General features: G+C 45.3%; 1 long non-coding RNA gene across 1 annotated transcript; it reads left to right on the top strand.

Annotated features, from left to right (window-relative positions):
* Positions 1 to 1,672: 1,672 nt before the first annotated feature.
* On the top strand, positions 1,673 to 13,753 carry LOC135322351 (uncharacterized). Its single transcript, XR_010382880.1, has 4 exons — positions 1,673 to 1,778; positions 10,151 to 10,891; positions 13,099 to 13,219; positions 13,567 to 13,753. It is a non-coding gene; the product is annotated as an uncharacterized LOC135322351 (long non-coding RNA).
* The last annotated feature ends 535 nt before the right edge of the window (positions 13,754 to 14,288 follow it).

The raw sequence follows: 14,288 nt of genomic DNA, 5'->3' as shown, positions 1-14,288 counted from the left end.
CTGACGATCTAGCCTGCTCTAATGTGTTAGGGTTCTAATTCAACTCTGAAATAACTCCTTTATTATAAAAGTAACATATGTTCATTGTAAAAAAAAATTGAAAAATACTACAAAAAAGAAATAAGGAAGTAAAAAAATCACTGCTAACACCACTCACATGCAAGAACCACCTTAACGTTTTGGTGAATATTCTTCAAGCCCTGTTTACATCCCTGGATAATTTTAAGTTAAAAAAAAAAGGAATCAGATGATAAAAGAAATTTTAACATATTGAGGTATGAGGAAGTTATTCTGGCTTATACATGAGACATCTTGAATTTTATGCTAACTAAAACAGCCTGTGTGTGGCCTATCAAATGTAGATTGTACATCTGCTTTAATTATTAAAGAAAAGGGCACATATATTGGAAGTTAAAAATGTCTGTGTTAAAAATAAAGATTGGATGCCTCCCTTTGTGGGACACCAATGCTGGTACTTTAATGGCTGTGTAATAGTCTATTATATGGATGGATGATCACAATTCATTTAAACAATTTCCTGATTCTTTCCATTTTTTTTAGCATTATAAATAAGGCATTAATGGCTAGCCTTTTATACAAATCTATATCCACATCTCTGAATTTTCCTCCTTAAGTTAAATTTGTAAAGCCTTTGAGATGTATCACCAAATTGGCCTCCAGAGAAGCTGCACAAGTTTACATCCTCATTAGTAACATCTGAGAATGGCCATTTCTCCACTATCTCCCCATCATTGGCTACCGTGGTTTAAAAAATCTTTGCCAATACCGCAGATGAAAAATAGTATATCATTTATTTTAATCACGTTGCTTTATTCCAGTAGAATGTAAAATTGCTTAGGCATTCTTTTTACAACTTTGTAAAAAATAAAAAAACAAACATGCATGTGCCAAGATTGACAGGAACCATAGAGAAATGTCTGCACTTGCGTGATGGGATTGTGATGTAATTCTATTGTTATATGCTTTTTTAAATTAAAAAATGTCTTAGTAGCCGGTGGCTAGTTAACCCCCAGTTCCCTCCCCTCCCTCTTCCTGAGCAGAGCAGAGGCTGCCTTTCTGAGCCTTGCAGCTGGATGTGGCCATGATTAAGTTTGGACTAGTAGGCTGTAAAAGGAAGTGCTGTGCCCATTTTCAGAGTCATCTCTAACTTCAGCTTCTTATTTTAGATGTTGGCTGTTTCCTCTTTCCCAGGAGTAGCAACCCAGCTGTGATTAAGCAAATGATGACACCCTAGGGGCTGGCAGAGCAACAGGGAACCTCGCACCTGTCCAACCCAACCTGGCTTCCTGTTTTTAAGAGAGAGATCGATTTCATCACGTTTGGATCATGCTACTTTCGCGTCTCTTTGTTACAGCAGCTTAACTGCACCCTAACAAACACAGCCTCAAACTCCCTAAGCTTGGGGACACTGGAGACCATTTCACAGATCATGGAGCTGATTAGAGCTTGTTAACAGAGCACTTAGAAGCCACTATGCACTTCAAGGAATATCATAAAATAATGGTCTTTTATATTCCTTCATAGAAACTTGGATTTTACAAAAATTGTATATTTTGTATAATTCAAGTTTAGAATGTTTAAAAATAACACCTATAATCTGTCACTATTTATTATACCTTATAACCTTTTTTTTTTTTTTTTTTTTTTGGAATGGAGAAAGTTTTATTGCAGGACCAAGCAAGGAGGAGGGGGTGGCTCACGCCCAAGAAAACCCTGAACTCCCTGAAGGGTTTCAGCAAAGCATATTTAAAGGCCAGGTAAGGAGGGTGGTAACCTAAGGTATAATAAATAAATAATCAGTTTAATCTAAGTATATTCATAGAACCCACGCAAATCACGACTACAAGCATACAACTGACATCCTCCAATGGGGCTAAATTTTTCCCATTAAGATTTTAAAGGCTCCATGTTCATCACTGGTTTTGCTGCGTTGTGCATTCTTAATGGCAATGACTGTAATAGACATGGTTATGACAATAGAAAGCGCACATTAAAAAAAAAAGATTCTCATGATTGGTTCGGTTGAATACATTCACAATTGCTGCAGTTGAATGCATTTGCAGTCACTACTGTGGACAGGACGGTATCAGGCAGCTGTCTAAGAAGTCAGCCTTTGTCCCAGATGCTGAAAGCTGGCAGGAAAACCCGCAGAGCACAGGGGCAGGTCAGAGGGTACCCGCATTACCTTCATGAATGACTGGTTCTGCAGCCCCAAGATGACCTTGAGCCACGATTCTCATCAGGGTTACCCAGCCAGCTGTGACCCACCCTCTGACCACCTAAGGAGTTGGGACCTTAAATCCAGGGATGGCAACGTGACTGCTGTTCCCCTTGTCACTTGGAAGGAAAGCCCTCCCTCCTCCTATGAGTGGTCCTCTTGTGGCACCCTCAGGAGTACAGGGTGGCAGTCATCCCCAGCCCACTCCTAGAGGGGAAACCCAGCATCTGTTCATCTCAGTGATGTGGCAGAGGTGGGACACTTGAGGCCAGAGGGCACGGGCGTGCTTCCCAACCCCACGTCTTGCTGTTGTGAGCACCAGCATGGGCATTTTGCACTGTGTTGTATTTTTTTTTTTTCATTTAAGATCATCATTGGCAATTCACCTGTTGCTCCATTGCTTTGATAATTATCATTTTTACTAACTGCACATCATTTCATCAAATAATAGAATTTATCTAAATAGTTCCTCATTGTGGACTCTTTAAGCAATTCCATCGTGTGTTACTGTAAAAATTGCTGCAATCAATATCTTTGTCAATAGAGCTTTTTGCTTCATTTCAGTTGAATAATTTCCTTAAGAAATGGGGTAAGTTTCGACTCCCTCTTATGGAAGACTAGAAGGATGTTGTGGTGACATTTTTTTCGCATTAGCATTTTGCATTAGCCAAAAATGGGAAAGACCAGAACTGTTCTTCCATAGAAAGTGCTTAAATAAACTATGTTACATCCGATCAATATATATGCAACCGTTAAAAAGAATGGGGATTATTCACAGCAGCCAAAAAGTAGAAACAGTCCAAATATCCATCAAGTAAAGAGTAAACAAAATGTGTTATAATATCTATACAATGGAATATCATTCAACTATAAAAAGGAACAAAGTTCAGATACACGCTGCAACATGGATGAACCTTGAAAACATTATACTAAATGAAAGAAATCAGATGCAGAAAGCCACGTCTGATTCCATTTATATGAGATGCCCAGAGTAGGCAAATAGGCACAGAGACGGAAAACAAGCTAAGTAGTTACTGGAAGGTGGTGGGAGGAGGGAATGGGGAGTGATTGCTAATGGATGCGAGGTTTCTTTGGGGGGATGATGAAATTGTCTGGAATTAGATAGTAGTGATGGTTGCGCAACCTTGTGAATGTACTAAAACCCACTGAACTGTACACTTTCAAAGAGTGGACATTATAGTAGGTGAACTCTATTTCAACCAAAAAAAGAAAGAGGCATTTTTATCCTGATGTGATCTGTCAGTCATTGGAAAAAAAGCAAAGTTGCAAAGCAGTTTTCCCAAAGACACCATTTGGGTGAAAGTCTTTTTCTCCTGTCAGGAGTGGTTGAGGGTGTGAGGCTTCCCCAGGAGCACGTCGGTCCTGCCCCGATGCTGCAGTGAGCTCAGGCGCTCGCGCAGCCCCTTTCTCTCAGATGTGGAGCACCTGCTGGGTGCCGGGGGCTGCCATGGTGTGTAGTGACTTCTAGGTCACGTGTGGTTCCCTTTGCTTCAGGTAACAAAACCGAGAGGCTGGAGAGACCAGTGGCTGGCTGAGGCTAGATAGGGAGGAAAGTGACTCCACCAGGAGTCAAACCCAAGCCCGTGCAACTCCAGAGAAGGTGAGCCAGGGCCTTGGATGCCTGGAGGTGGTCCTCAGCTTCATTTATTCTCTGTAGACTGGCCAGCCAGGGGCGTGGTGGCTGCTTGCCTTCAGGTAGCATAGCTCACAGGAATGCTGGTTTATGAATTTACTCTGTGAGAGGTCAGTTATGGTCCTTTATTTGAGGACAGTAGAAAGGGGATTTCAGAGAGTCATCTTGGCCCCAGGCAAGGCCCTTATCTCTTCTAGGAGGGAGGTAATTAGATTTATCCTTTTTTCTTTTTTTTTTTAATGGAGGTACTGGGGATTGAACCCAGGACCTCTTGCATGCTAAGCACACACTCTACCACTGAGCTATACCTTCCCCCCATGGGCCCTATTGCTTGACAGGAATATTTCAGTAGTTCCTAACTGGTCCTCTCCTGCTGCCTGAACATTCTGTGCTTCTTCACAAAGCTGCCCTTGCTGTTGTTTCTAACTGGAAAACCCTTCCTGCCCACCAGCTGCTCAACAAACTCCTACTTACTTGTCAAAACCCAGCTTATATGTCCCTTCTGTTGTTTTCTCCTTAAAAAACACCCTTTATAGAGGTCCCTTCTAGAGCCTTTATAACTATACTAGTACTATTGATATTAGTCACTATCATTCAGTGAGCCTCTGTGTGCTAGGTAATTTTAAGTATGGATGTACTTGTTCCTTTTAATTTTCATAGGAATTATGCAATAAAAGCATAATTATTTACATTTCTTTCAGATGAAGAAACAACCTAGCGAGATTAGGAAATTTGCCAAGAGGCACACAACCAGGATGTGAAGAAACAGGTCTTTCCGACTCAAAGTTCATACTTTTCCCCTTACCCCACCTCCCCTGTCCTGCACCAATCACCTTAAATTAAGACTGCTGCTTGTCACTGTCCCCATCATTGCCTGTGAGCCCCAGAAAGCAAGTGGTGGCTCTGATTTCAGGACTGTGACCCCACAGTCCGGGGTCTGCTCCCAAGTGCGCAATGCTAAAAACTTAGTAGGAGTGAATCATTCCATTTGCAGAAACCCAGCCTGGAAAGTAAAAGCAGTCTGTTCAGTCTCTGCAGATGGGACAGGCCCGCTATCTCTCTTAAAGGGCAGGTCTTGCCTCCTTGAGGGCTTGCAGATTTTTCTGGAGGCCACGAGAGCGAGAGCGTTTCTGCTTCTTGCTAGTTTGTGTGGCTGCTGGGAAAGCTGGCTTCTTGATTCTCCTCGTGGGGCTGTCCACAACCAACTCTAGCCAGCTCTCTGGAAATGGCCCCCAAAGAATGAAGGCCAGTAGAGACCCACAGAGGACAGAGGCCACATCACCAGCTTGTCAGATTCTTACTAAAGCCCTGAAGGAGCCTCGTCAAGACAGCAGGACCTGGCGGTTGAGACCTCCAGCTTTGTGGTCCTAGCCTCTAGCTTTGAAAACCATCCCCACCACTTACTAAATCTGTGGCCTTGAGGCAAGTTTCTCAACCTTTCTAAATCTTAATTACTTCATTTTTACCAGGGAAGAACAGCCTCTTTCAAAATTATGGGTAAAAAGAAGTAATGCGTTGAAAACCCTTACCACCAAGCCTGGGACAGGGCCCCCATGTAACAGCAGTGGCACTGACGCTGAAAATAACAGTATTGAGAGTTGTTATTATTAAACTGTCCACAGTAGAGTTTCATTGTTTGCAGCCAAGAATCCTGACAGATACAGTTAAGGTTATTACTTGGGGGAGCAGGGCAGCTTTCTAGGGGGACAGGTCATTTGGGCCAGTTGGGCAGTTTCCTGTGGTCCAGACAGTGCCAATGAGAAGGTGATCTCCCATCCTTTGGGTGTGAGCACGCGTATTTGTTCCTCCTCTGCATCCCAACTCCTGGAGTCATCTGGGAAGGGACAGGCCTTGTCAAGGCTCGATCCCCACTCTTCTGGATCCTGGGGAGCAAACCATTGTTTTTCTGTCCCAACCACCTAAAGCAGGACTGAGCAATTAGCTGTTATCAAAATGATGTTTTACTTTATGAAGAAGGTGAATAATAACCTTATACTGGACAATATTTTAAAGTTAGAAAGCATTTTCATGGGGGTTATTTTACTTACATTATCTAAGCCCACAAATAACCAGAAAAGAGAAGATGGGCTTCACTTACATTTAAAAAATTAAAAAAATTTTTTTTGTTGTTTTGTGGGAAGAGGTAATTAGGTTTATTTATTATTGTTATTAATTTAATGGCGATACTGGGGATTGAACCCATGACCTTGTGCATGCTAATCATGTTCTCTACCATTGAGCTGTACCCTCCCCCCAGGCTTTATTTACATGTTATTTAAGTCTTTCTTGAGCTCTTCCTGTTTTCATCTACAGGCCTCCAAGGGAGAAACTGATGGACTTGAAGAGCTTGGGTTCCTAAACTTTCCATTGGACGTTCTTTCGTGTGTAATTTTCCATGTCTGGACGAGATTTTTATCTGTCATTTTTAAGCTGGTCATAGTATTCCTTCAAGTAGATCGGCCAGAGTTTGCTCACTCACCTGTCCTTGGTGCCTGCGTAGTTCCAACTTTTTACTACTTATAATACTATCAACTCATATTAAAACAAGCTTTAAAAAAAAATCTTTGAAAGTATTTCCTTAGGATACACCCCTGGAAGCTGACTGAGGGAGCAAAGGGTAGGAGTAGGGCTTCTTGGCCTTTCCTGAAGGTGAGGTCATCCTGAAGGAAGATAAAACCATTTCACAGAGATTGCCCAGGTGTTCCTCCTGCTCTGAAACAGGAAAGAATTACAGAAGCAGTGCCAATGAGGTGACAGGACGATTTGCTGAAGCAGAATTTTCTGAAAGGAGCTAGACTTCTCTTTTCCATGAGAACATCCCCAACAGATACCCCAGTCCTCAGACTGTCGGTTTATTCAGGGCCACCCGCCCCCGCCCCCATCAGCCACCTCTGCTGGGATTGCACATCGGCAGTTAGCACAGAGCGGGGCGCTCTCTAGGATCTCCTGTGAATTCCCAAGAGTCCAACTCCTGTGTTGGGTGGGAATCAATGTTTTACCTGAACAAGGCAGCATGGTGGGCGGAGCACAGCACCCACCCTGGGGTGAGAAGCCCCCGGCTCCAGGCAGGGCTTGACCATCAACCTGCTGACTCAATAGGAAAACAGATTATTGAAATTACAAAATTTCAAATGCATTCCTTTGGCTCAGGACTTTGACTCTTGATGAAACACAGGACTCCCAGGAGAGGGCACAATGCCATTAATACCTTAGAACAAACGATCTTATCATTAAGGACTCTGAGGACAGGCCTTGGGAAGGAAGTTTTGGAGAAAGAGGTAAAGAGTCCTGGTGAATTTGGTGAAGATGCTGAAAGCGAGTGAGGGGGCCCTAGGGAGGAGTGAAGGTCAGGGTTCAGCCTTTTACAAAATCTCTTAAAACCTAGGCTCCCTTCTCTACTGCCTCTGCCCTGTGGGGCTCCCCTAGGAGTGCAGTGCACCCAGAGGAGTCACAGACAAGGCCCCTCTCTGCCCCCTGCCTTGGGGTTTGACTTAGACAGAAACTCAGGGTGGATGTTTCCTGTTGGATTTGAGACCAGAGCCCAGGTCCCGGTGGAGTTGCCCTGTGAGCCCATCCCAGCCGCAATGGGTGAGCTGCCTGCCACAGTGATGCTCACAATGATGCTGCAAGTGGAGTCGTGACCACGATTTAATCTTCAGCTGAGCCCAGTGCAGGAGGCTGTGGCTCAGCCCACAGCCGCCTCTCAGATTTTATCTCCTCCCCCTCTTCCCCTCATTCATGGGTTCAACCCATTCTGGTTTTTCTCTTCCTCAAGCCCACTAAGCCTGTCCCTGTGGGAGAGCCTTGTCACCCACTGTTGCCTCTCCTTGGACCCCATGCTTGCCTCCCTGTCCTCATTCAGCCTTCAGCTCCATAGGCACCTTTTCCAAGAGGTCCTGCTGCCTCCGATCATTTTCTATCCCATTATCAGCCTGTGTTTTCTTCTTAGCACTGTCATTTTCTCAAATGATCTTATTAATTTATTCAGCCACATATTGTCTGACTACCTAACCAGAGCAGCAGCTCCATGAGGGCAGCATTAAAGGTGGTTCTGTTCTCTGCTCAGGGCTGGCAAATGCAGGGAAGCCATCCAAGAATCCCAGGCAGAGCCGCCCCGCTCTTCTTCATTCAGTTTTATCATTCTTCCCCTAAGTGGGGTTCCTGCCTAATTCGGCCGCTTCACTTATGGGGTGACTTGGGCCAACCTCCTACCCAAGTCTGCAGAAGGAGCAGACTGGACCCCACGGGCCGAAGCTCATCGAGTCCGACTTTGGTCGGATGTAAACAGTACTTTCGAACAGAGCTGTCGGAGACAGAGGGCTAAAGCTGCTGCTTACCTGGGCTAGCCCCACACCTTGTCCATCCCTCCAGGACCCACTCACCATCCTCTGCCTCCAGGGGGCCTGCCCACCAACCTGCAAGCTCGCTGAGCTCACAGGTTCTTGGAACTGGTTCCAGTACGGATGCTGGGGACTCTACTTTGCTGAGGGAACTAGATCTGATGATCTTTGTGAGCCATTTCATCTCCATTTTCAAGGCCTTGGCTGGGGGCAGTTTATTTCTCATCCTCAGCCTGTGGACTGCAGGGCCTTCAGGGAGTGACAGACTGGATTAAGATGCTAATTGCATGCCAGGGGTAAAGCTCAGTGAGTCACAGCGCCAGCACACCAGTGAGTGACCCTGTCCACCCCACCCACTGTTTACTTTGTACTGAAAGCTGATTGTCTGAATCAGGAATGCAGCACCTAGAAAAAAGTGAGTTCCAGGCCTGGCTCTGCTGCCAAGTTACTGTGTGAGCTTGACTAAGTCCTTTCCTTCTCTGAGCCTTGGTGCATATTTCCGGAAAAACAAGAATATTTTGATTAGATCTGGACGCTTTTTAAGGCCCTCTCTTTGAATCCTAACATTCCGGTAGTCTACCAGTGAACCTCAGACCTGGGGCCAGGGCGCGTGCCAGGCTCCAATTCTTCCGCAGGACATCTTTCTTAGCTGACAGCCTGGCAAGGAACCAAGACCCTTGACCTCCGTCATCAGCAGCTCAAGTCTTCTCTGAGTGTCTGTGTTTATTCACAACTCTGGCCGGGCAGATGACATCGGTATGTGATCTGTCAGTGGGCAGAGCCCGAGGTGTCCATCAGAAGGGAGATGAGCCGAATCTGGTCCAGAGTCACCTTGGAGGCTGTCCCACCAGTGCCTCTAGCTGGGCTGCTCATCCAGAGGACAAGAGAGGGACTTGGTGCCTCTGTCTTTGACAGTGTAGGGACTCCTTGGACAGCATGTATGGCAGGACCTTCCTGGATGTGGCAGCCCCGGGCAGGCCTCCCTGTGGTCCTGTACCTGGAGTGGGAAGGGGACGTTGTGAAGAGGAGACTTTTCATGATGCCCTGTGATGATTTCATGATGTTTCATAGTTTCACTCAGCTTTCCTGAGACTCATCTGAATTACTCTTAGGCACAATACAGCCATCAGAACAGGGAAGCCTCGTATTGGATTGCTGGGATCATTCTCCTGAGCCAGCTCTTTCTTTCACCCTACAGGGTTCCTGTAGGAGCGAGAGGCTCAGAAGACCCAGTCTTTAAGTAAATATTTCTCAAGTATTTTCTCTGAGCTAACTCCAGGTTGGGAACTGAGAATTAAAACTGAATCATTACCTTTTTAATGCTCTGTGCAGTATACATATTTATATGAACACGGGATAGATTCTCAGCGGAATAGACTTTTCACAGAATGTTTTAAATCTTTCAGCTGACACTGGCTTTAAGGAAATACACCTTTCCTGTTTACAAAATACATACTAAAATTTAAACCATGAATCAGACATGATCCCTGTTCTCAGGGAGTTTGGATAAATCCTTTTACCCCTCTGAGCCCCAGTCCTGCAAAATGAGGTAAACGTTTCCTGTCTAAGGTTGTTAGATTTAGGAAATAAAAGTGCAGGAAACCTAGTTAAATTTAAATTTCAGATCAACAATGAATAATATTTTAGTATAGGAATGTCCTGTATGATATTTGGGATAAACTTAAAATACATACCAAAAAATTATTCACTGTTGATCTGAAATTCAAATTTAACTGGCATCTTGTATTTTTATCTCGCAATCCTACCCTTACCCAAACTAGTTCAGGAATTTTATGAGGTGCAAAAGGAATAATATGTGAATTAATAATGCATGAGAGTGCTTTACAGTTTACAAGATTCTTTGTCAGCAAGACAGCTTTGGATTGCTTTGCTCTGATGGAAAAGTTTCTCTTGCAGGCCTGTGAGTCTGTTTTTCACTATGGAGATCCCAGGACATAAGAAGAAAGATCCAAGGCTGCATCAAAATGAACATTTTTTACTCTAGGGCAGTGGATCCAAAACCAATCGCACAGGATGGAGCCTGGAGCAGCACATGTGAAAAAGCCCTGAGGGTTTGCTTCCTGAAAACTCAAAACAGGACCCCCTAGGGGTAAAAGCCTCTGTATCTTGTGGATGGATCCTCAGAAGCATACAGTCCAAAATGCTGTCTCTGATTCTCAGATTTCCCCCCACCCCCACCCCCGGAGGATTAAAAGGGATAGGAGTGGGCTAGATTTAAGTGGGGGTGGAGGTCGGGGCTGGAAACCAGTGTCCTGGCGGCATAGGAGGGATGAAAGGCATTTAACTTGAAGATCTGTGGACTCAGGAGACATAAACCATAGGCTTCTCATCGAGCGTGGGTCCTGCTTTCTGGAAAGTGCCGCTTCCATTCAAGGTGGCATTTTGGCTTTGGTAAAGGGCCCAAGCAGACATCCCTTTTTTTTTTTTGTCCAGTCAGGAAGCAGGACACCAATAGCAAGAGCAATTGCTCAAGATGTGAGCATTGGACCAGTCCTCAGAATCTCTGCTGCTCCCTCCTGCTGTCTTCCTGATGGGGAAACTGAAGGCCAGGCTGAGAAGTGATTCACCTAAAACCAAGTAACAAGTCAGGGGCAGGACTAAGGTCTGGAGCCCACACCTGCTGCTTCCCAGCACAAGGTCAGATTCATGTCAGCCCTTTCTCTCCCGAGATTCCCTCTGTTTGGGTACGCCCCCCAAGCAGCCATTGTCCCCCAAGGCCAATAATCCAGACCCGCTGCTGAGAGGCCTTTGTCCTGCACAGTTATTTAATCACAGTGATGAGAATCTGCTTGGGGACTGTACTTACTAGTTTGCAAAATACTTTCATGTCACGTATCTCACCTTCCATTGACTTCTACCTTCTTATGCTCTAAACAGTCTGTGCTTGTTAACCCCTTAAGGTTCAGGGCACTCCCACAGAGAGGCCTTTTGTGTGGCAGTTGGAACATGGCTTTTGTGGCCAAATTACATGAGACTGAAGCCTGGTATGAGACCAACCGTGTGGCCTTGGGCAAGTTATAGAATGGGGTAACTGTGCCTCCGTTTCCTCATTCAGAAGGTGGAGATGATAATGGTAGTTCCTACCTCACAGAGTTTGTATCTGAGGCTTAAATAAGTTAATTGGCACCTAAACAGTCCCTAGCACATTCTTAGGGCTTCACAAATCTCACCTACCCTGACTATTAGTTTTGTTGTTGTTATTTCAGAACTCTGTTCCATGACCCCAAAGCCTTTCTCCTCCTCATTCCTGTTCCTCGTTCAAGACTCAGCCCAAGGAGGGGAGGGGATAGCTCCGTGGTTAGAGCAATGCTTTGCATGCACAAGGTCCTGGGTTCAAACCCCAGTCCCTCCACTAAAATAACTAACTAAATAAACCTCATTACCTCTTCCCCCCAAAAAATGGTAAAAAAAAAAGGAACCCCCCAAAAAACAACTCAGCCCAAATTCCCCTCTCCTAGGAAGACTTCTTTGATCTTTTTCCCTTAGCAGAATGAGACATCCTCTAACACTTACTGATGCATAAATTTGCCTATTTCCTGGTCTGCCTCCCTGACAGAGCTATGATCTTCATCCCTGTCTTTATTCCAACCACCAAGCACAGGGTCAGGCAGATCCATGGGCTTCAGTGATGTTTGTTGAATGAGTGGTGCCATTGATTTCCCAGTCTAGGAATCATTCTTGTTTTCTTTCTTTCCCTCACCCCCACCCAATCCAATAGCAAGTCTTCACATCCCGCATCTAACATCAATCCTGAATCTGCCTCCGGGCCAGTCTAGGTCACCACCTTCTCACACCTGGACCACTTCGCCTTATCCCTGGCTTCTGTGCTCTTGCCCTTGACGCCCCATGGTCTACTTCCATCCCCTCCTTAAAACTCTCCCTGGACTTTGAATTGCTCGTAGAAAAGCCAGTCTACTTACACAGCTACCGAGCTCTGCATTTCCAGCTCCTACCTTATCTCAGACCACACTCTCTCTCGTGTGATGTGCTTTCCCACCTCCTGGTCCTGCATGTGCTGTTGCTCCTGGTTTTTGCAGCTCCTTCTTTTGATTCCAAGTGGAATGTTACATCCTCCGAGAAGCTCATCTTGACCACCTTAAGGAAAGTTTCTCTGTATCACAACATTCTTTTTTTTTAATCTCCTTTGTAACATTTCTCATAATCTATAAATACTTTGCTTGTTTACTTGTTAATTGATTATCTCATCTGATACATTGTAAGCATCAGGAATTCAGGGCACCCCCACTTTTTTGGTCTTATTCACTAGGGTATCTCTTGATCAGTGTTTGATACATTTCTGCTGAATGAATAAATGAAATGACTGAATGAATAATTGAATCCTCATAGCAGCACAATGAATAGGCCAGGCATTAGATGCTCACTTGACTGAGGCTTGAAGAGGTTAATTGATTCTTGCCCTAGTCCCGGAGGCTGGGAGTAGTGCAGCCAGGCCACTAGACCATTTCGCTCTGACAGGAGATGGACTCTGGGCTGGGAACCGGGGTTGGCTGATTCATCATCTAATTCCCCAACATGGGATGGCAAGGATCCCAAAGTTCCTATCTCTCAAGAGGTGTCTGTATGTGGTGAAGGATTATAGCCAATCCCAAGTTCCAGGCTGTACTTGAGGCATCACGCACACTGTATAAACACCCAGCGATCACAGGAGAAGTGCAGTGATCACTTGGGGAAGCACAGCAGACCCGCAGTCCCGTGAGCCTGCCTGATCTCCCAGGATCCTCTTCAGAGCTGTTCTAATTCAGGCCTGATGGAATGGGAAAGGTACTGTTTCCAGTTCCTTTTGTGTCATGTGGCCTAACTTGGAAGATGTTGCCATTCTCCAGGTCTCAGCTACCTCCTGAGAGGGGACCTTGATTCTTGCCATCACTTCAAATACTGCCTTGGCTATTGATGGAGAGCTGGCAGCAGGGAACCATTTCGGTGACTCCAGGAGGAAAGTTCTTGGTGAGGGAGCCTGGTGACATTAAAAAAAAAAAAAACAACCCTGAACCAGAAGTCAGAAGGGCAGTGCTGTGTGTGGGAGTCCCTGGGGTTCCCAGCCAGCAGACTCTTGTCCCTCGCTCACCCTTAGCTGCCTCCTCTGTAGGAATGATGTGGGTCTGCTGGTGGCCTGAGTGTTGCAGGGAGTTGAGCAGACCCCGGCTCTGTCACTAATGGGCAGCGTGGGATCTGGTCAAGGTCCTTTCTTTCTCTGGGTCTTGGTTTATCATCAGTACAAGGACAGGTTTTGAGGGGCTGATCCCTAAGTCCTCTTCCAGCTCTGACATTTGCTCTTTCCGTGGCTTTTTCAGGGAAACATTTGCTCCTCTGGGACTGGGTTTCCTTATCTTCCAGCCCTCAGAAATCAGCATGAAATCGACACGGCTGCCTCAAAATAGTTCAACAAAGAGCATCTTAGTCCCAAAGGCCTGGGTTTCTCAGGGGCACCAGAGGAGTCAGATGCCCACTCCAGCCACTCTCTCAACCCTAGATACTAGATACACATTCCAATAACAGGCACCTTCTCCAGGGAAGGAGGTTCTTCAAGAGAGCTGAGGTCATGTGAGCAAGCTGGGGAGGAGGACTCCTCCGAGAGTCTAGAGGTTCTGAGCACTGACCCTCAAGGTCATTGTATTCCCCTGGCCTTGACCCAATACGTGAAAAGACAAGGTTTAGGAAAATCAGATATATTCCAGTGTCTTTTGAGTGTTTTCTGCGAGGCAGGCTTTGGCTCAACACTTTATATAGATTGTTTTGTTTGACCTTGACCTGTGAGATCGATATTTTGACCCTCATTCTACAGAGGAGGAAGTTGAAGCACAGAGCCAAAGTGACTTGTCCAAAGTTACGCAGCTCGAAAGACCTGGACTGAAGCCGGCACTCTTTACTGGTACACGAATGTCTCTCCTAATAACAATAGCAATAAAAATAATCAGAGTTGAGGAAGTTTAGTAAGCTGTTGTTGAAATCACTCTGGACTCGAGGACTAAATAAATGGCTATAAATCCTAGTTCTTCCATTTGTTAGTTTGGTG

The sequence above is a fragment of the Camelus dromedarius genome, chromosome 10, assembly GCF_036321535.1.
Source record: "Camelus dromedarius isolate mCamDro1 chromosome 10, mCamDro1.pat, whole genome shotgun sequence".
NCBI classification, from domain to species: Eukaryota; Metazoa; Chordata; class Mammalia; order Artiodactyla; family Camelidae; genus Camelus; species Camelus dromedarius.
Note: the sequence above shows the minus strand (reverse complement) of the source record. Positions and strands in the feature narration are given on the sequence as shown.